Raw genomic sequence first — 20,338 nt, 5'->3', positions numbered from 1 at the left:
TGCTAGATTTTTCTCTAAGGATGTTGCATCTGCATAATATACAGCAGGAGGTCCTAAAAAAACAAACCAAAACAAAAAAAAACCTGTTTGGCTTTCTAAATATCTTGTTGTTATAAATGTGGACTGGAATAATCCCACATGGGGAACCCCGAGCATATTTCCCAACTGGATAAGATGAAGTTTTAAGGCAGGAAATTATGATGGTAGGTTGTTGTTTTATTTTAAGCCTCAAATTCCATGCTCAGAGATGTGTAGCACAGCTCCTTTTTATGATATAATTAATCATCATTCCATTCAATGTAGTAAGAGGATCTAATGGGATATATTGTCCCATTTTAATGATAAGCACGTCAGATAACATAAATAGGTCAATTGACGTAATTGCAGTAAATACAGAAAAAAACCCTCAATATTTCAAGATGAATTATGTAATTTGCATAATTACGTCTAAAAATGGCATGTCACCATTAAGTGTGCTCATCTAGCCCTACCCTCTGCTTTCCTCCTTCCCGTTTGGCAGGAACGCGTTGCTAGACATTGTCATACGTGACTGGAAATCTCTCCAGGTTCTCTGCCTTTGTCAGAGACGTTTAATGTTGTTCAGACGAGAGTGTTCGCTTGACTCGCGGGGCGTGGGGAGGCAGCAGCCTCCCAAGCCGAGCTCTCGGTCGTCCTGCATTGCCTCTGAGGTCCGTGCACAGGCGGAGGCTGTCCGAAGCACGACGGCGGCATAAGTTAGAGGATGGTAATCAGGGATGGCACCGGACCCAGCCCCTCCCAGGCGGTGTAGTGCTAATGTGCAAGAACTGGATCTCCTTAAAGTACCTGAAACAGCAAAGCGCTTGCAACATTTCATTTGTCCAAGTCGTGTCGTTTATGCTGATGGGGGATGAAAGAAGGTGATGCCAGGGAGGCTCAGAGAAGCCTTTTAGCCTGTGGCTGAGCCCTGCAGTGGGACTCACTGTCTTCTCCAGCGAGTGCACTCATGGCAGCCCTGGGCATGGGAGTCCCCTTTCAGAGGGCAAAGGTTTCTGCAGGAAAAATACCGCAGTCATGTTAAAACATTAATTTGCAGTAAAGGAAAAAAAAAAAAAGTCAAAATGACTGATCCCAAGGTGCTCAGCAGAAAAGATTTCATCAGGTCCACTTCTTGCTGAGAGGCACGGCGTTCAGGCAGCCTCTCAAGCAACCCCACAAGCATGGGGTGATGCCAGCCTGGTTTCCCCAGCCCCATTTGCTCCTTCCTGCTGCTGCTGTGTGATATGCAGCTGGTTGCAGACCCCAGATTCCCCACGCGAAAGAGGCAAAACCTGCCCCAGACTTCAGTGGTTCTCATCTCCACCCAGATGAATTTGTCTCATACGGGAGAGGGAGAAAAAGGGCAGTGTCTCCAGGTCTGCTTTATTAGGACAAAAATAAGAAGCTCTTCCTCCAAGGTATCCCAGACTTCAGTTATACAAAAAGGATTGCCCCTGCAAATGTATTTTAGCTCAAGTACATCCTTACATTCAAAAACCCAGGTTTTGTCTCATGGGAGACTCTAACAGGGAAAAGGGTAGGACTATTACATGTATAAGAATGAGGACAACAGGACCCAGATCTCAGCCTGTTTGGAGAATTAGTGGGGTGCAGGGGGGGAACACATCTGAACTGTGTTTAAAGTTTAGGCAGACAGGCTGACACAGCTTTACTCTTGCAGCATGTACAGCTGAAGTCTTGTTAGGGGGGAGAAGGGGTAAATGAACCAGCCATCCCCCCTCCTGTGCTGTTCCTTTTCACTTCCCCTTTCTCCTGACAGTCCCTGGGCTTGTCCTTGCTCAGTTAGCTGTGCAGAGAAAGCCATTTTCATTGCCCCTGTACATTTTACCAGCCACGTCTGAAAATCAGGCGAGAGAACTCCAGCTGCTGAAGTGCACAATTTGCTCTTAGCTACAGTCCAGTAATTGAAAACTGTCATTCTGCGGGAAAATGGCAATGCCGTGCAGGAGCAGGAGCAGGCTGGAGTTTGTCACACTGCATCTTGAGATTTTGTAACTAGTTTCGGCTGAACTTTTCCCCCTCTGGGCTCTGATAGCTTGCCTGCTATTTACCAGCCCCTAGGAGAATTGCTTTAGCTATTTTGCGATTGAAATACTTCAGCGGTTGTTGTGTTTGTTTACACTTCTTGTTCCAGGGCCAAAGCAGGGAGAGAGGGAGATGGAACTGGAATTGAAGATGGTATTCGGGCCGGTTCAGGATTGCCACAGCCTTCATCCTGTGTTTCTACATACACAATAGTGGGACACTGGAGGGAGCAACCAGTTACAATAGTTATGTTACAGTCACCTTGGTTTTCTGGTTGGTGACAAAGGTTGTTTAACCACCCCAGGGATGCAGAGCACCCGGGCAGTGCAATGACACCAGGCAGTGGGAGGGATGGGACATGGGTCCAGCACTTCTGTGGCCAAACAGCTCCATACTCCCTGCTTAACCACTTCCTGCGCTGGAGAGTGAGGAAACGCATCTTCACCAGCAAAAACCACAACTCCCCCTTTTTCCTTGCTCTTCTGGGACCAGAAGGTCTGACGTCTGATTATTTTTTCCTGGTTTCCCTTCAACAAGACATTTTGCTAAAATTTCTTTCTCTGCTTCAAGGCAGAATCTATAGAATATGTTGGGATGATGGTGGGAACGAGAACGGTGACTCTATCTGAGTGGCAAGTCCTCATGCAGCATTTAAAGTTGTATGCTTCCTTTAGCCACCACTGCTAGCCCTGACCTTGGAGAAGAGACTTCACCAGACCTTCCCTCTAGCTGGTATGGTCATTCTTAGACTCTTACAACCTTACTCCTGTGAACTTCTAGGATCCATGAAGACCCTGTCTGACCCAGGAGGTGTCCTAATGTACTGCTTCTTCTGAGGGACCCTTAATTCTCAAAAATAATTGCTTTCTCCATGAGCTCTCTGCATTCTTAAAGATGTTGCTTTTGATAAATCTTCAAGACCATCCTACCACAACACTTGTGTCTTTTTGTGCACTTTATCTTAAGTGGGCAACCACAGTGCTCTTCACTCGGAGTCGGTTATGTCGTGAGAAGAGTTTGGGTACAGCGGCTGGATTACACCACGAATTCCAGAGCACATCGACTTGAACAAAAAGTCACATTCTTCTGCCTTATAGATACCACCTTGTAAAATACACTACACAACAGTATCCACACATTGGAAATTACTAATTCCAAACAGATTTGGAGCATCTTTTTTTTTTTACTTTTTTTTTTTTTTACTTTTTTTTTTTTTAAGAAGTTGATTTATTTTGTCTGGAATTTCCCTGTACAGCAAAGTTTGACTTTGATAACTTATTTTATTCAAAGCGGAAAAAAAAAAAGATGAAAAATTTTTGAGCGGAAGCATCTTTCCCACCTTCAAAGATAAGTAGCCACCTGTCTGGATAACTGCCAAGCTATGGCAGCAAATGCCAGGTGATGTCTGTTCAATTCCACGCAACACTCACGATAATGTCATTTTTCCTGGTTGAAGTATTGATCACAATTGGCATTTCTTACAACTTTTCTTCCTTTTTGTCATTAAAAAGCAGAAATTTATCTGATCCAGATTTTTGCACACATTTTTTTAGAAGTCTAGAAAATAAGTGGATGAATAATTTTATCTCCTGTATTTTTCTGAAGCTGGCTCAGCCGTTGTTTATGATAACATCATGTTTTTTAGTCAAATACTGTGGCTGGTCACCTCTGTCATGAGAATTTGTCTCAGTCCTAAATTGCATGGCAAATATTTTAAGTGAATAATGAATAGTCAATATTGACCTTCTGGGATCTCTTCTCACATGAATACTCATTGTGTTCTCCACAGTCACAGCCTGTCCATAGTGGGGCTGCCTGTTAGGCTCAAAACCCCTTTGAGAGAGCACCATCTGCCCTGCGTCTGGCAGAGGCACCCTTGCAAAACACACAGAAGCAACCCAAAAAGCCCCCTGAAACACGAGATGAACAGTCTGCAGAACCGGTGGACCAGAAGCATTACTGTGTCACCTTGAAAATGTCTATTTTTTTTGTCCTAAAAAAGAAGGAAACCCTTTTTAACCTCAAATATTTGTATTAACGGGAAGTGTTTAGCTAGTCGTGCAAAAGGGACCGGCTTTAGAAGGACCTCATGTCTTGCTAAATGGTAATCTGTTTATATCAGAGCTGCTCACGACAGGTTTGCAGGGCTTGTTTAAGTTTTGTTGCAGTTGGAGAATGTACCCTCCTGCATAAGCCAAGCACATACCAAAGAGGACTGATGAAAGGGCTTCAGATCTACCAGGTCTTCCCCATAACTCACCCCAGAGCCTGGCTGAAGGCAACTGCTGGGGTATGTTAGATGACTTTGGGCTGAAACTCTCCCCTTTGATCCCCTCAGCACCTTTTACGGAGAGAGAGGAAGAAGGAAACTGGTGATGTGTTCCCATTTAAGACACCAAGGTTAGATACAAAGAAAAGGGTAAGCCAGGAACATAAGCCCCATGTACCCACGCTACTCAAGCCCCTACAATTTGCCTGATAATTACCATTAGCACATCCAAGCTGAAGCTTCTGGCCTGCAGAAGGAACAGATCCCAGCTATGTGGTGCCTGGGGCTGTGCAAGGCTGGGAGCCCGGGCCAGTCAGTGGTGTGGCTTTGGCTTTACCAAAAACATTCCTTCCAGGGCAGCTGTATCAAACCTGGGCTGCTGCAATTCCTCGTGTTTTTTCCCTGTCCTCAGCAACTGTTTTCTCCTTGCCTTAGTCAAAATATGCATCTCAAAGCAGACTTGTGGTAGATGGGATGAGGACAAACAGGTTGTCTTCTGAAGTGTCATTCACCGTGGAGGAGAGATGTGGCTGGCTGATGTACAATGGCTCTTCTCCTGTGATAGAAGAAAAAGCCTTTGCCAGCTTGCTCTGCAAGGATCAGGGAGAAGTGGCTTCGTGTAGCACTACATCTTTAAAAACTCCCTGTTTTGAGAATTAAAGGGGTCCCTGGCTGCCTTCTACACTTCTGCCTTCTCAACCCCCCAAATCTTCCTACCACGGGTAAAGATTACTTGTGCTGCTGCAGTTGCTGTCTGCATGCAGGTGAGTGCTTTTGTTTCTCTGTACATTTCCTTTCCTGCCAGCCCGAAGCGACCCTTTTGTCCTCCGGTGGGATAGGAAGTAAATTTCATAATTAGGGGAAGGAGGCGAGACAAAGAGAAAGGCTCCTCAGAGGAACAGAAGGTGATGCATTGAGACAGATGCCTTTTGTGATGCTGTTTGTTAAACACTCTGCTGCTTCCCTTTGTTCAATTCCCCAGCCCGCCTGTGCACTCCCAGCATCTGCACAGCCCAGGAAGGCAGCCTCGTTGCAGAGATAAAGAGGAACAGACTCCATGGGCTCACCCCTCACCATCCCATCCTGAGCTGATGCAAACTCCCAGCGCACCTCTCTCCTTCCTCATTATCTCGTGCAACCCATAGTCAGATAGAGACTCCCAAAATTGTGCTAGACAGTTCCCTGTCTTACAAGACCCTCTCCTTTCAGTCTTGGGCTTTTCAGCTGCTGCCTTCAGAAGTTATAGCTCTGTATATTTCCATCCATGCATGTCTCTTTTCAAGCTCTACTTCCTTTAACTCTGAGCAAGTCCAGTGCCTCTTGCTGTCCCTGCACAATCGGCAGCACCACAGCAGATGAAGCCGCTCGCAGCTGAAGCAGAGGTGCTGGGGAAGGTGCAAGCAGCTGCCTCTGCCCTTTCTGTCCTTCTCCTTCCAGCTTTGGGGAGCACTGAGGAAAATAGCCACTGTGGCTGGCATCGAGGCAGATGGCAGTACTAAAACTAAGAGCATTAATTACTACTATTATTTTTAGCAGGAACATATTGCAAGCAGCATGACTCAGAGCTGTCCAAGCCCCTGCAAGAGGCTGAGTGCTCAGAGCTGAGCAGGAGGTAGCTGGCAAGAGCAGGGGAGAAGGCAGTGGCTGCTCCTCCAAAACTTTGGGACACCATCATTGATTTAGGCTGCACCCCCAAAGAATTTCAGGGAACGGATACACACAAGATCTGAATTTGAAATGGGAAAGCTCTCGTATTTCCACTGTTAGAAACCAAAGTTTGGGTGGGATCACACTATTGCTTTCATTGGCACGTTTCCGTGGGCATCGGCAATGTTCCTTTAGATGTACAGCATTGGTGCTGTAAGTGGGAGACAAATCAGCCCATGTATTTTAATCTCTAACATTTTATTGGCTTCATAAAGCATGGTATGAGGAGCTGTATGAACAAGAAGAGAGCAACAGCCTTGGCTTAAAGGATTTACAACCCAAAAGATAAGACAAGAGTTGGAAGGAAAGGGAATACTTTTCGTTTTATAGCTTGGGAGCTGAAATAGGCTCGGCATGGTTCAAAGACACTTGTGTGGCTCCTAATGACAGGAAACATGGAAATCAAATGCAATTGGTGTCCTCATAATATATACATGCAATTGGAAAGGTCATAAAGAGCCAACAGCAGAGCTGGTAACTGCAAGTGGACCACTACTGCATTGATTTAAGCACAAGGTTAACCTCACTGTTAAAGCCCATGATCCAGCAAAATATCTGAGGTGAGATCTAAACATGGGCTTAAAGCAAACACTTGTTCAAGTGTCTTTCTAAATAGAGATGGATTTAAACCTATTGTCAAAGATAAGTGTGTTCTTCAAGGGTCTGCTAAATTGAGACAGACTCGGAGTCAAAAAGAGGAGTTAAAGAAAACACTTGTCAAATATATTATTCTGAGAATTCTGTGTTCACACATTAATTCATTTATTAATTACTCGTGGGGAAAAAAGAAAAAAATCACCAGATAAGTTTTTTAACAAAACCCCACAAATTCAGCATGTAACACATTCATCAGAATCTATTCAAGCAGCTTCAATGCTTGGACAAAACCCTGTTTTTTCATCTAATTTCCCAGGCAGGAAGACTGCCAAAAAGTGCAAATGATGCTGTAAGAATGAAGAGAAGCTTTTCAGCGGCCAAATACCTAAATGATGTTTACATGGACACTTAGCATCTCACTCCCTGAAAGACACATTCCTATGTGTCGTTTGGACACAGGATTTATTTTTTTTTAATGCTTATTTTGGTGTTGGGGGGAGATGGGGCATATTTGTCCACAGGACCGAGCATATCACACTGGATTCATTAAAAAGGGATGGATTGGAGGCAGCAGCTCCTCTGTGCTGAGCTATTGAAAGTGAAATGGGATAATTGCCACAGTTACAACTAGACTGATCAAGCTGAGAGAAACAAGTTTCAAATTGTACCAATCAGCCCTAATCCGAAGGAGTTATTAACACAGCTCTACCCTGGTGAGTCCGCATCTGTTAACTTGAGATAATGATTTATATCACCCTTTATGAAAGTTCCAATTTATCCTAATTCAATAAGAGAAAGCCAGCAAGCTTGGAGGGAGCTGCAGACAAGGATTCAGTGCGAGTCCCCTCAGCTGCTCTCCTCCACTGGAGGAAGCCATGGGAACAAAGGGAGAAAGAAATACAGAGTTTGAGTAGGTTTTTAAAAAAATACTCTCGGGGGTTGTACAGATGTAAGCCAGCGTGATGATGGCCGAACACTTCTGAACACTTGAATAAGACCAGCAGTGAGGACGGGGTATGGGAAGGGCAGCTGATGCCTCCACCTGGACAGAAGCAGCACTTCTGAATGCCTGGACAAGGGAAGTCTTGTTGGGTCCTTTAAAATTGGACACAAAAGCATACAGCTTCAAAGGCTGGGGGCTCACCCTACATTGACAGTATAGGCATTACATATAATTACATTAAAATATGCATTAACATGCATATTTTTGTGGACACAACATTGCTTAGACCATTGCAGAAGACCTACCTGGGATGTTCCTGGAACAGCATCAAGGCCAGAAGTTAAGCACGTTAGAAGTTATTCCCTTGTAATTGTACATGGCATTTTCCGGGTTTTCAGCGTATGGGGACACTGTAGCCCCAGCTATCATAAAGAGCTCTGGCTCTTTCACAAAATTCTTATTATAGAGCAATTCAGAGCTGCCACAATGAGACTGTCTGTATTATAGAAGTCAAATGTCACAACTAGCTCACATCCCTTACTGCCTGTACACTACACCTCGACTGCTCCCTCGGGAGTTAAAGGGTGTATAGCTGTAGGACACAACATTTTCAGTCTCCTTTGGGTCCTGCGCTAAGTGAGCTAACGTACCAAGATTTCTGCATATTGTTCTTCTCCTGAGGGGAAGCTTTATGTTATTTGCTGTGTTTGCACAGTTCTAGTACCAGCAATGTTTGCTTGGTTTTCTTTTTCTCAAACACATTTGTTCCAGTTGCATTTCTGACCTATTTTACCGTTTTTCTGTGAACACTCACTGAGTGATAGTTTTTGCCTGTTTCAAGAATGTTCCAAGAAAGTGAAGATGAGGAAAGCACTTCAGTGACTAATTTGCAAGGGTTCACAGGCCAAAAAAGAAATTTCTTTGTTCCTTTTTCAGAATACCTTAGCATTTGATTGCCTTTCTCCTATTCCTAAAACTTTTGGCTATCCAATCAGCAAAAACCAAGCAAACAATCCACCTGACAACTGAAATGCCCAGTGATGCTCTGTAAGGAATGACTGTGGCATAGCTGGGTACAGAAAATTGCTTTCAAACAGGCTGGAAAAATTACTTATGCTTCTGAAGTGTTTAATGAACAGTTTTTTGATGAGACACTCCTGATGCTCATTTACAGGCCAATCCCAAAGAGTTCCTGTCACCTCCCTTCCACAAAAGATGTCTGCCATGAGTTCATGTGTATGCTCCAGATCCAGGTTTTCTTACACTGCTTCAGCAGCAATAGCATCTGCCTTGAACCACGCTGGGGTCGCTGCCCTGACACCATGTGCATTCGTTAGGTGCTGAATGGGGACCACGTTGCCTTTCTGGTGTAATAAGTCTGCAGTACTAACATGTCTTAGCAGCCAGCTGAAATATTGCCAGAAGACTATTTCCCACCACAGTCAAAACCAAGTCTTTCTTTTTTGTTAGGGACTTTAAACAGTATTTAAGTGAGTCTTCAACTGCCATTGCTGCTTACCCTATTTGTGTCAGGCTATTTGTGAGCACGATATGCTACCCAATGCTGACACCTCTTAAACTCAAATGTGGAGTCATTTCTGGATTCTATCTGAACCTGAATTTCTGCCAAATTCCACATTGTATAGCCTGTAAAATAGGGTGGCAAAGCTTCAACAAAAGAAAAAAAAATGAATGCAGCAAGGAAAAGGGAAAGGGAAAGGAGTCACTGTCAAATGTTAATGACACGTTTCTTGCAATGTGAATGAGATGAAGATTGGTTTGGGGCAGGCGGGGAGGAGGGAGGCGTGCACAGCTCCGAGCGTAGCTGAATTTTTAGAGGTACAAGTTGAAAGGAAAAGAGTGAAAAAAAATCTCATGTTCCAGCTGAAAGAATACAGCAAAGTTATTTGCTCCAACACCAGTTTCTACTTAGGACAAAAATAGCATCCTGAAGGGTCTTTAGGCTGCTGGAACAGGGATCTAAATCCCTGGGCTGTCCTGTCCAAACCAGGACGGATTGTTCCCAAGCGGAAGGGGTTGTGATGCATAGCCAGGACACTCCGCTGGCATTTCTCATCTGCTGTACAAATACTCAGGTCATGCAAAGCAGGGAATTGTGGAGTTGGATTCCCTTCCTTTTGTCACATTGATTCATTTGTTACCTGTGGTCATTAGTTCTTCCATATGGAGATACGTTACTACCAGGAATTTCCAAAGCCCAGTCAAATGCTTCATACGAGATGTCCATATAGCGAAACTGGTATTGAGACCTCGTGCTGCACAGTCTTACAGAGTTCACAGTGGGTAAAATGTATTCCTCTTTCTCAATACACAATTTGCAGGGCACACTGAGTTTTCTATTGATCACAATGAATTAATCCATGGACAAACTAAAAAACTCCCACAGTATATTAAGTACTCATCTGCTGTGCAAAGGCAGACGATTTCTTACCGCTACCATGAGTAAGTGTACAGTTTGCTTAATTGCCAAGCAATCCCTTAAAAGCACAGCTTGCATTTGCTCTGCCATAACTACTTGGCTGGTTGATAGGACTCTGAAATGAACAATGTTATCACCACAAGTCTCATTTAATTACCCGAAGACCTTTTTTACCTGGAAAAAGTCCAGCAAGGTCCCACTGGGACAGAAATCTGACCCAAGTCCTGCAACAAACCCACTGACCCAAAGAGCTCCTGCACCTTTAGGGAGCAAGGACCCACAGTGACCCCAAAGCTGCTAACCACGGCCAGGGCGCACCTGATTTACCTGTGCGTAGACGGTCCTTAATGAGAGCTAACTCTGGAAGAGATGAGGGAACCCAGAGTCTTGATGCTGCAATTTACCAAACCTCACACGAAGCCTCGTTGAATAAGAAAGATGAGTCTGTGCTGCTTGTGGAAGCAGCTGTTCCCAAGCAAACGGCAGGCAGGCTCTGCGGGGCTGCTGGAGGTGGCCACGCTGGTGGCATGGAGCCTATCCCCCCACGCAGGTGGGGTTGAACGTGCTTCTTCCCAGCTCGGTGTGTGCCAGATGTCACAAGTGTTAGACATTCAATCTGTAACAATAAGGGAGATGTAAAAACAGTAACTATTAAATATTTATCAAGATTATCTGTTTGACCTTTATTTTTACAACTATTTGCACGCTAGCAAGGAGCTGCAGAGGCTGGCTGCGAAGGGGAAGCTGGGGAAGCAGCTGTGCCTGGCACCACATTTTAGCTCTCACTTCCTATCTTTCTATCCTCCTCCTCCTCTCACCTTCCCTCCTTCCTCTGGAGGTGTTGGGAATAAGCCCACGAGCCAGATAAAAGCCTGAAATGGCTACTGTGGTGGGCACAAAGCAGATGGCAGCAGGAAGCCTAAGGGAGATTTCATTATTACTACTGGATTTAGCCAAAGCACGTCTCAAGTTTTCCAACAAGGAGCCACTTTCCAAACTCTCTGCATCTTAAGGAGGCAGCACAAGAGCTGAGCAGGACTGAGGAAAGATTCACACCCTCCCAATTTCACATTTTCTTTTTATTCTTTCTTCCTCAGGAGGCACTGGAGTGAGCTTTTGCCATGTAGACAGCATCCTTCTTGCATTCTTACCCCTCAAACCCTTCCCAAGTCAGAAGTGAACTTCTCTCTCCAGGGTGCGAGATAAAAATAAGAGAGAGCAAGAAGGAGGGGGAAAAAAAAAGATTTCAATTGACCCTCAGTTTCTGTTTGACCGTCACAGCTAATTGAATTGCCTTCAGTCAGTGCCAGACTTTGATGGCTGCCTTAAGAATAGGGCTGGCAGAGTAACAGAGGATGACAGCTGCTTTCTGCAGCTGGTTCCAAACCAAGGAGCAGGTCAACGAGCATGGATGAACTGGGGCTTGCAAGCAAACGCGGACATGCGCACTCCTCTCCACAACATGGGCTGAGCAATGGGATAAATTGTCATCTCTTTCTCTCTTTTTCCAGTTCAACATAAAATATCTGGACAAATGTCACTGCTTTATAGTGGGTGATGAGTTTTTGTGTACCTTTTTTTCTTTCTTCCCTTCCTATTATTTCCCTATGCCCATTTTTCTGCCCAGTGGTTGGGATGGAATCAGTAATCGAAAAGCAGCACTGCTGAAATCAATTGAAAAAGTCATTAAGCAGCTGTGGTGTAAAAAAGCCTTCCCTGCACTGAACTCTGGAGCTGGCCCCATTCATTCACGTCTCCTCCCCAGCTTACTCTGCTGGTGCTGGCTGCCCAGTTGGGATGCTGTATCCTGAAGATCCATTGGCTGCAGCCAGGCATGGAGGAACCAGTCACCTGTTAAATTTAGATTTCTTGAATCTGCCAGCAGCCTGACACATTGATAAACAGCCGCGATTTTTAGCAAAGGTTGGGAACGCTCACTCACTCGCTGTTAATTGCCTTGTGGTACTGAACCATAAAACCTGCAGTGACTCAAGCCCGAGCAAGCTCCCAGCAATGCAGGCAGAGGGGACCAACCATACCGAGATCAAGGTCCCTCCATCACTCTCTGGACCGCGGGCCAGTTGATCGCTCTCAGAATAAAACCTCCCGGATTTACGACCGGCCCAGCCGCTGTGTCAATAAGAACTAGAAGCTACGGCCACCAGGCTGTCACCGGCAGAGATGGACCTCCCAGCAAGCAGCCACCCCATGCCGTGATTCATTGTGGCAGGGGGCAAAGGTGCCTCACGCACAGGGTGCACTTGCAGTTCTGCGTGATTAAAAAGGAGAGCACAGAGAGATGTTCAGTGAGCTGAGCAGGGTCGGATGCTTCAAGAACTCCTTGCTCAGGCATCTTAAAAGTGACAGCGTTTGTACCAGCTCAGGGGGGTAACAAATTAAGTAAAGTAGCACTGGTGGCTGGATTTCTTAGAAGAAAATGTCCAGCCCTGGAAAAACCTGATCTGAACTCTGGCCCTGAATACTGAGAAATCAGACTGGTATTTTTGGAAATCTGGCCATAGATATTTTAATAGGTTATGTGAAGACTATAAAGCAGAATAAAGTGGCCTGTAATACGATGATCAAAAACTTTTTGAGAAACAAAGGCATAAAATACGGCTAATAGTGATATCCAAAGGTGGAGGGTGACTTACTGTGCCAGAGAAATTTATCATTGTTTTTTTGTCCAATAAGTATTTGTTCCTAGCTTACATGAGAAAAAGCAAAACCAAAACCAATATTTACTCTTAAAGGAGACAGCTTCCTTTTTGTTGTTGTTGTTGTTTTGTTTTATTTATTTATTTATTTACTTATACATGGTATGTACCACAGATTATTTCTGATGGAGCTAGTCTAATCCTCAGATGGAAGAAATTAGCATGACAATCAAGTGACTTCTCTAAAAATAGAGCAATTATCAGGAGAAAAATAAGGTCAAAATGTATTTACCACTAATTCAAAATTGTAGTGAGCCACTGAACAAGTGATTTGCTATAACATGGAAATGTCCTGGGGGTATGAGTTGAGAAGCAGAGCTATACATGTCGCTGCTTGCAATTTTATGAAGTGGAAGTAGTTGGAAATGTTGTCTTTTGTGGCTGCAGGAAGAAGGCCAGCTATTTTTCTGGCATGCAGATGATACATCTTTTTAAACTTTACAACTCAAAAGGTACCCTGCTCATCAGGTGATAATTAATTAATGAGAGGATAGAGACTGGACAACAACAGAAAATAAGAATATAAAGTGAAGAGTCTTACCTCCATATTCCTGCCTAAGCACTTGTTACTTTTATTGTCACAAGTATAATGTGCTGGATGGACTTCGGTCTCATCTGATGACAACACTAATACCCCTCACTAACATGTCCACCAGTGTAAAAGTGCAAGTGACAAGAGCCGTGTTTCACTTACTCCCCATAACACTATCATTTTTCATCATTCAGGAACTAGCTATACAGTTATTCATTCCATTGGGACTTCCTGCTAATTGGAATAGGTCTGTGTTCAGAGCACATTTCTTTCCTGACAGGCATTTAAAAAGTTTAAGCAGAACCCATGTTTATGCCCATGCACACAGACATTAACATTTAAGCTGATAAGCAAGAAGAATCCAGGGTCAGACAGAAAACTTGCTGCTTCCCCAGAGAGTGAGAAGTGTTCTTGTGCAAGAGACAGTGACTTTCTGGAGATGCTCTGAAAGCTTCTATGAAGTTTCAGCAGTGGATGGTATCTGGGAAAGACTTACAGTTATGACTGGGGTGTGTGTGGGGCTAGGCAGAACCTTTTCCTGAAGAAACAGATTAATAGTCCTTGTTACACCTCATCTTGACACTGGGTTACTTACGGTACAAGACACCCAATCCAGTGCCTCATGCAGCGCTGTAAATGCACACCTTTGTCCATCCCATGTGCCTGTGTGGCTTTTGTGAGCCTCCAGGACCAGGTGGTGCACAGGTCCTCACGGCCACCATTGGTGTCTGGCTGGGCTCTGCCTTCACGCTCAGGACAGGCAGTCTGCGGTTCCACCATGGTGCTCACGCAGGGGATGGCACTTCATCTCCTCTCTGTCCTCCCTGTCACCGTGCCAGGTCAGAGACTGTGCAGAGCCCCTGTAATTAAACCGGATAAATAAAGTCACATTGCTCATAATTACTGTGGACAATTTTGTGTAATTAGATGTTAAGTGTGGTATCCACTCTCCTTTATGGCCCTAGATAAATACCTGCACCTTGACTTAGAAGTCTGATAGGAAATATAACTGCTTTGTTGCTCTCTGTATAATTAACTACCATTAAAGCCACTAATTAGATCGTAAGTTTTAAATAAGATGCCCTAATTATCTTTGGTACACAGTGAATTGATTTGCTGGGGCAAAGCCTTCCAAAACGAAAAAATACCTTTTGGCAGTTCTGAGGGTTATTTCTGTTGGATTACGTCTCTGTGTCGCAGTCTGCAGGAGCACATGTTAAAGGTGCACCACGCACTTGCCAGAGGAGATGTCACTTTGGTGCCTACGACGCCGAAGGACGCAGAAGAGGAGCAGATGTCCCCAGAACACGGTCCCTACAAATAGCTCTGAGTGCGTGCACACTTCAGGGAAGTTGTTACTTCCTGAAAGAAACCTGATTTTGTTGTGATGAAGGACATGTTCTAAGCATCTAAACATTGTCATTGTTCCCATTTTACAGAAATAAGGGAAAGGTTTCAAGCAGTGGCCTCAAGGACGTAGAAGTTATGGTACCACATCAACTGTCGTTTTCCAAACACACGAGGCTGGGAAAGGAGCAAGCTGGATACTGTACAGGCAATCTGCGGCTACACCTTGATATTAGCACAGCGATTTGTTTCTACTTCATTCTCATTTGTTTCGGGCAGCTTTCTGTGACTTTCCCAGCTGGCAAGCACTTTAATCTCCTGGGCTGTGGAAGCAGAGAATACGGTGTGCACAAAGAGAATATAATCTAGCGAACACCCACACCTGAATCCCGATTATAAAAAAGTGGTGGCCAATTGCAGAACAAATATGCCATATGGTTTGGCATTCAAAGCTGTCTGCCTTTGCATTTCATGAGCTTTTGATGTTTGAGCAAAGGTGAGCCAAAGCCAAGGCAATTCTCAGGGCAAAGACCTGCACAGAGACTTCATGGTGTAAATATAAGATACGGAATCAAAGAATATTCTCAGAGCTTTTCATCCATTTTAATTGGAAGAAAAATGTATGCTAGGCTGGCACTTCAGTGTTTGCTCAAGGTTATAGGTTCAGGCCTATACTGGATTTTGATGAATTCCAACTGCAAAAAAAAAAAAAAAAAAAATCAGAGAAAGCTGAAGAATAAGGCTAAAAAGGCATGGAAGGGCAGAACCAAGCAGGAGGGATCAGCAAAGACGCAGACAGAAAAAAACACATCTTTCCTGTAGCCCATTTTCTCTTTTCCCCAGGATCAGGTGAAGCTGGAAGCTCCTCGGGGTTGGCCTGAGTCTGGGCAGAATGGAGCTGCTCTGCGAGCAGCCACGTGGCAGTAGAGTCTTTACTAGAAACTAAGATATAGAGACAACTGCAAATTGTTTCATTATTTTGTAGTTGTAATACTAACTCTCTGCTTGAACACAGGTGATAAGAGAAGAAATACACTTTGATACAAGCAGTTTCTCTATGGCAGAAAAGCAGTGTGCTGTTAAGCCCTTGTCCTACACGCTCAGCAGGGCAGCTGAGGGGCTAGATTTTTCTGAAATCCCTGAAGTGAGCCCAGCCTTTCTCGACCTCTGTCCTCTGACCCCTTCCCAAAAGTTCTTACCCTCCCTCAGTGAGTCTCGGATGAGAAATGATCCTTTGTTCTCCAAAAACCCTGGAAGCCACTTTCCCTTCTCATCACATTTCACAAGAACTAAACTCCATTATTTACAGGGCTTGTGTAACACGAGATTTTGTTCCTGTCAAAACTCAGTTTCCTTGACTAAGGGAAATACTAGTTTATTTGCCCCTCATCTGACATACCATTTGATGCCTTCGCAGGGTTTATGCACTGTTGATATATCTGAAACTTAAGGCTTTGAAAGATGATTGAGGAAAGTGGAAGTATTTTAATAGAAATCAGTCCTTCACTCCTAGCTTTCACAGATTTGCACATGCTGGTGTTGGACTTCCTTGGATCTTATACGCTTATATCAAATTAAAAGGAGATTTTTTGTTTGTTTGTTTTTGTTTTGTTTTCTTCTCTTTCTGAGGGGCCAGGATATTAATTGCCAAGGACAGCACCTAGGTTGTAATTCAGTGTTTTACTCCTGCAAATACCTTAGGCTCCCAGGAACATTTTGAAAGGTCAAAGGGAATTTTAAGCAGTCCCCTGCCTCTGTTGTCGCATCCAAATACACAAAAAATGAGAAAAAATCCCTAGATAAAGATACTTAGCCATGTCCCAAAGACAAGGCCCACAGCACATTGTGCTGTTTTCAGAGTGGTGGGCAAGCCATAGTTTTCCTTGCTGCCACTGACACGGAGATAATTCTGCTGAGTACAGATGTCTAGGACAGTGCTGATCTTGTACCCTTAGGGCAGCTCCAATAAAAGCCAAAAAAACCCCAACAGTCTAGCCCATTCCACTGCAGAACAGTCTTCCTCACCATTCCTTGTTTTACTTAATGTTCAAGTCTTTAAAATAAAAAATAACCCTTGTTCCCTGGCCATTCTTTCCTCTCAGCTGCCCTGCTCCTTTTTTTCCTTTCCCTCCTGCTCTCCTCCTCCTGCAGGCTTCGGCTGCAAACCAAGTGGGACTTTGGCAGGCAACCTGCTGTGCGTGATGCACGGCTCCAGGTGCTTCTGGACCTGCTGCACTTCAGGTGAGTGAGAGGAGGTAAGGAGGTATGGAGACATCACCATGACTGCTGCAGCAAGGCTGCAGCTCCAGCTACAAGCACCACGGAGTTAAGTGCGATTGCAGACTAGATAGACTTGTCTGTTCTGCAATAGCACTGACATGCTTGTATGCACTAATGTCTTTCTGATCTCCGCTGAATTTAAGGGAAGACTGCCTTCCTCTTGCTTCCCGTCCCCAGTAACAAAGCAGTGGCCTTGGCTCACTTTGAGGAGAGCAAGCATCCGTGCCTCTCCTCGTACCTGTTGGCTGAGCACAGAACAAAGTACAAGCAAGAGAAACACAGTGGAAAGTTGTGTGCAGGCTGCAAGACTGCTCTCCTTTGTGGTCGGATCTGAAGTTATTTGTTACACCTTTAATTCCTAGATGAATCGAGAGAAAAAATAGTCCTGTGTTCTTATCCTCTGGTGCCACGGTATTGTGCAACCCCAGCAGCTTAATCTCTTTCATACGGAACCAAAATAATGTGAGTGATAATGTTGTGTTCATGAATAACCAACAGGTAGCTGTACCAAAGCACACAAGACAATGGGAACAATTATGGCCCCTTCTTCATGACTCACTGCAGGAACCTACTGCCGCTAAAGAAAAACCTTTTGACACCCTCTCCCAGTCTGTTCCCACACACGTTCCTCTTAGAATTTCAATATAAGATTAAATTTGAAATGTGTAATTAATTGGCTAAAAAAATCCCTTCGTCTACAATAAACACCTGCAAGCCCTCGCTGGGTGCACCTTTTCTGCAAAGGTTCCAATAGCTCTTCTGCCTTTGACTTTGGGATAGGTTTTTAAGGCCCAATTAAGTAGATATTTTTCCAATATCCCTACGTGTTAATAAAAGGCACCACATTATCAGTGCACTGTTTGGATGGGATATTCAGTGAGACTGACTCCTACAGGGAGAGAAATCAGGAAGCAGCCTCAGAAATCCATTTGAACTTTTGGGAAACTATTTAATAAAGCATATTCTTAAAATAGCCAGGGCACATCTTCACTGGAAACAACTTGCAACACAAAGTTAAGCCTCCATCTCTTAAATAAAGCTTAATCTTTCACAATTTGAAATGTACCACTTTGCAAGATTTCTATACAAAACCAATCGCTTAATTTTCATTGCAAATAAGATGAAAATCAGAACAAAAGAGTCGGTTCCTTGGGAAACCACAAAGAGCAAAACTGTGAGTTTGATGCAGACTTATCCCTGGCCCCAGGAGTCACAACGCTGTACATCCATAAGCCATCTGCAGCTGCGGGGCCAGGCGTCAGTCACTAGCTCCCACCTTCCCTTCCTAACCTGTCCTAGCCACATCCGTGCTGGCTGCACCTTCTGGGGGCTAAACTAATCCCTTCCAAGTTTAGTTAAAAGACTCCCATTGAGCTCAGATAGGTATCAGACCAAGCTTCATTGACTCCTGCTGTCGGAGAGGCAATCACTCAGCAGGAAAGAAGGGAGGTGATCCTTACACGTGCAGTTTATAACTCTCTAAGGGATACGGACAGCAATTACACATGGTCCAGCCTGGTGCAAGCCTGGGCAGTGAACCCGCCACCAATTGCTCGTGTCTGAATATCCTTGAGCAATTTCTCCTGTGCTATTAAACATACAGCTTCCCTACTGCCCAAGGTAGATAAGGATGTAGATTTTGCCTCCAGCATGCCCTGTTGTTAGACGGTCTGTCAGCTCCAGAGTACTCCCGCTCACTGGAGCGGCCCATGTAATTATAAAGGAAGGGTAATTGAAATAAGGAGAAAGCAACACTTGAAAAGGAAGCAAATGATTCAGAACATGCAGAGCCATCCACCCACATCAGCAGGGTCAGGAGGTCTATCAAGCTTGGAAGCAGAAATGCTTTTGTCTGGAAGGGAAGAAAAAGAAACCCTAATAGGATATATTTATAATCTTAAGTACTGGAACTTCTTGTTTTCTTTTTTCTTAAAGCAATCCCTCTCACACAGCAAGACAAGAAGCAACAAATACATTCAAAAGAGGGACAACCTTTGCTAGCAGTTGACAGCCACTGTTGGCCAAAATGTGAGACGAAGACAGGGGGTCTCAAGAGGTCTGCCTCTGCCCAGCACTCCTGCTTTTTAAATAGAAACTGAATCCCACTCTTGCTCCCTCTCTAAAAGCCTGACCAAGAAGATACCATTCCTTCTGTCTCAGCCTTAACAAGCAAGAACTTACAATCAAACCTATTCCTTCAGGATTTGCAAGCCAGGTGTTTCAGCTCCAGTGCCTTGATTTCTGGGCCAGGCCTGCAGACTAAGCAAGAGCCTCAGAAGCTGTAAATTGACATTGCTCCATTGACTTCAGCAGCATTAAAACCATTTGCACTAGCAGATGATCTGGTCGGCTGTTTTATATACCCATTTTTTCCCCTCAGTTGCTTTTTTAGTCTCACCCATGCCAAAAATGTTGAAATTTCCTAGTCTCTCTCTGAAAGACTTGAGAACACCAACCCTCGACACTACAACCAGGGACACAAAGTGGAGAGATGCAGGTTACAGAAAGGATTCATGGCAATTCAGGACGCAGCAACCTTCCAGGTCCCCGTGACACGTACTTCCTAAACACCAGCAGAGTCTTACACTAACCAGTTTCATTGAGAAAGTGGCTGAATATTGTATTTGCCATTTTCTGAACCTTTTAGTGTCGGCCTGTTATTAGTGGGAAGGAATAAGAAGCTGTAGATTTACCAGAACCAGCTCTGAGCCTCCTTCCCTTCACGTTCATGGGTAGGAGCGACGCCAGGCTTCCATCCATCTCCTCAGAGCTCAGGAGACAAAGTCCAAAGGCACCAGCGAACTCCTCGAAGACCAAGCCATAGACTATGACTTGTGGAGGAAAAATAAACTTCCGTGTAGCTTTTAATGGCTCAATTCAGACACTTTGTTCCTGTCAGAGGCTTCTCGGGTGTCCCTGAGCATGCCTGCCTGTCCATGCTTCACAGAGCCTTCCTCTAGGGCAGCTTCCCAAACCCACAGGTAAATATTTTTCTCAGATAATGCTGCCAGTAAGCACTAGCTTAGAGACACGTTAGTAAGCATTTTCCATGCTTTGTGAAGCACTTTGTGCACTCCAGAAGACTCCCAGCAGCCCAATCGCACCTTTTACATAGTCAAATGCTTTCTGCTTTTAAGAAGATCTGAAGCAACGCTTTATTTTCTAACTCACTTCAGCAGTTTTAAACACAACTTGTCACAGCCCGAATTATTTTCTAATTTTTTTTTTTTTTTTTTTTTTAAGCAGCTTGACAGACCTCTGGGGAATTTTACCCTCAAGTTAAGATTATTTATCCTTCGGAGGAAGAGAGAAAACCAGGGAAAACGTTTAAGCCCACTATTTTCTGAAGGCCCCGGCCTGGCCCCGCCCGGCCGCGGCTCCTCGGCCCCTCAACGCGGCCGGGCCGGGCCGAGGCGATGGGGCCCCGCAGGTAGGGAGCGGT

General features: G+C 44.5%; 1 long non-coding RNA gene across 1 annotated transcript; it reads right to left on the bottom strand.

The window, feature by feature from the left end:
• Nucleotides 1-7,718: 7,718 nt before the first annotated feature.
• LOC106037077 (uncharacterized) lies at nt 7,719-20,300 on the bottom strand. Its single transcript, XR_001207820.3, has 3 exons — nt 19,590-20,300; nt 13,865-14,129; nt 7,719-10,636 (listed from the first exon to the last, which is right to left on the bottom strand). It is a non-coding gene; the product is annotated as an uncharacterized lncRNA (long non-coding RNA).
• Between the last annotated feature and the right edge of the window lie 38 nt (nt 20,301-20,338).

This window comes from Anser cygnoides, chromosome 20 (genome assembly GCF_040182565.1).
Source record: "Anser cygnoides isolate HZ-2024a breed goose chromosome 20, Taihu_goose_T2T_genome, whole genome shotgun sequence".
Taxonomy (NCBI): Eukaryota; Metazoa; Chordata; class Aves; order Anseriformes; family Anatidae; genus Anser; species Anser cygnoides.
Note: the sequence above shows the minus strand (reverse complement) of the source record. Positions and strands in the feature narration are given on the sequence as shown.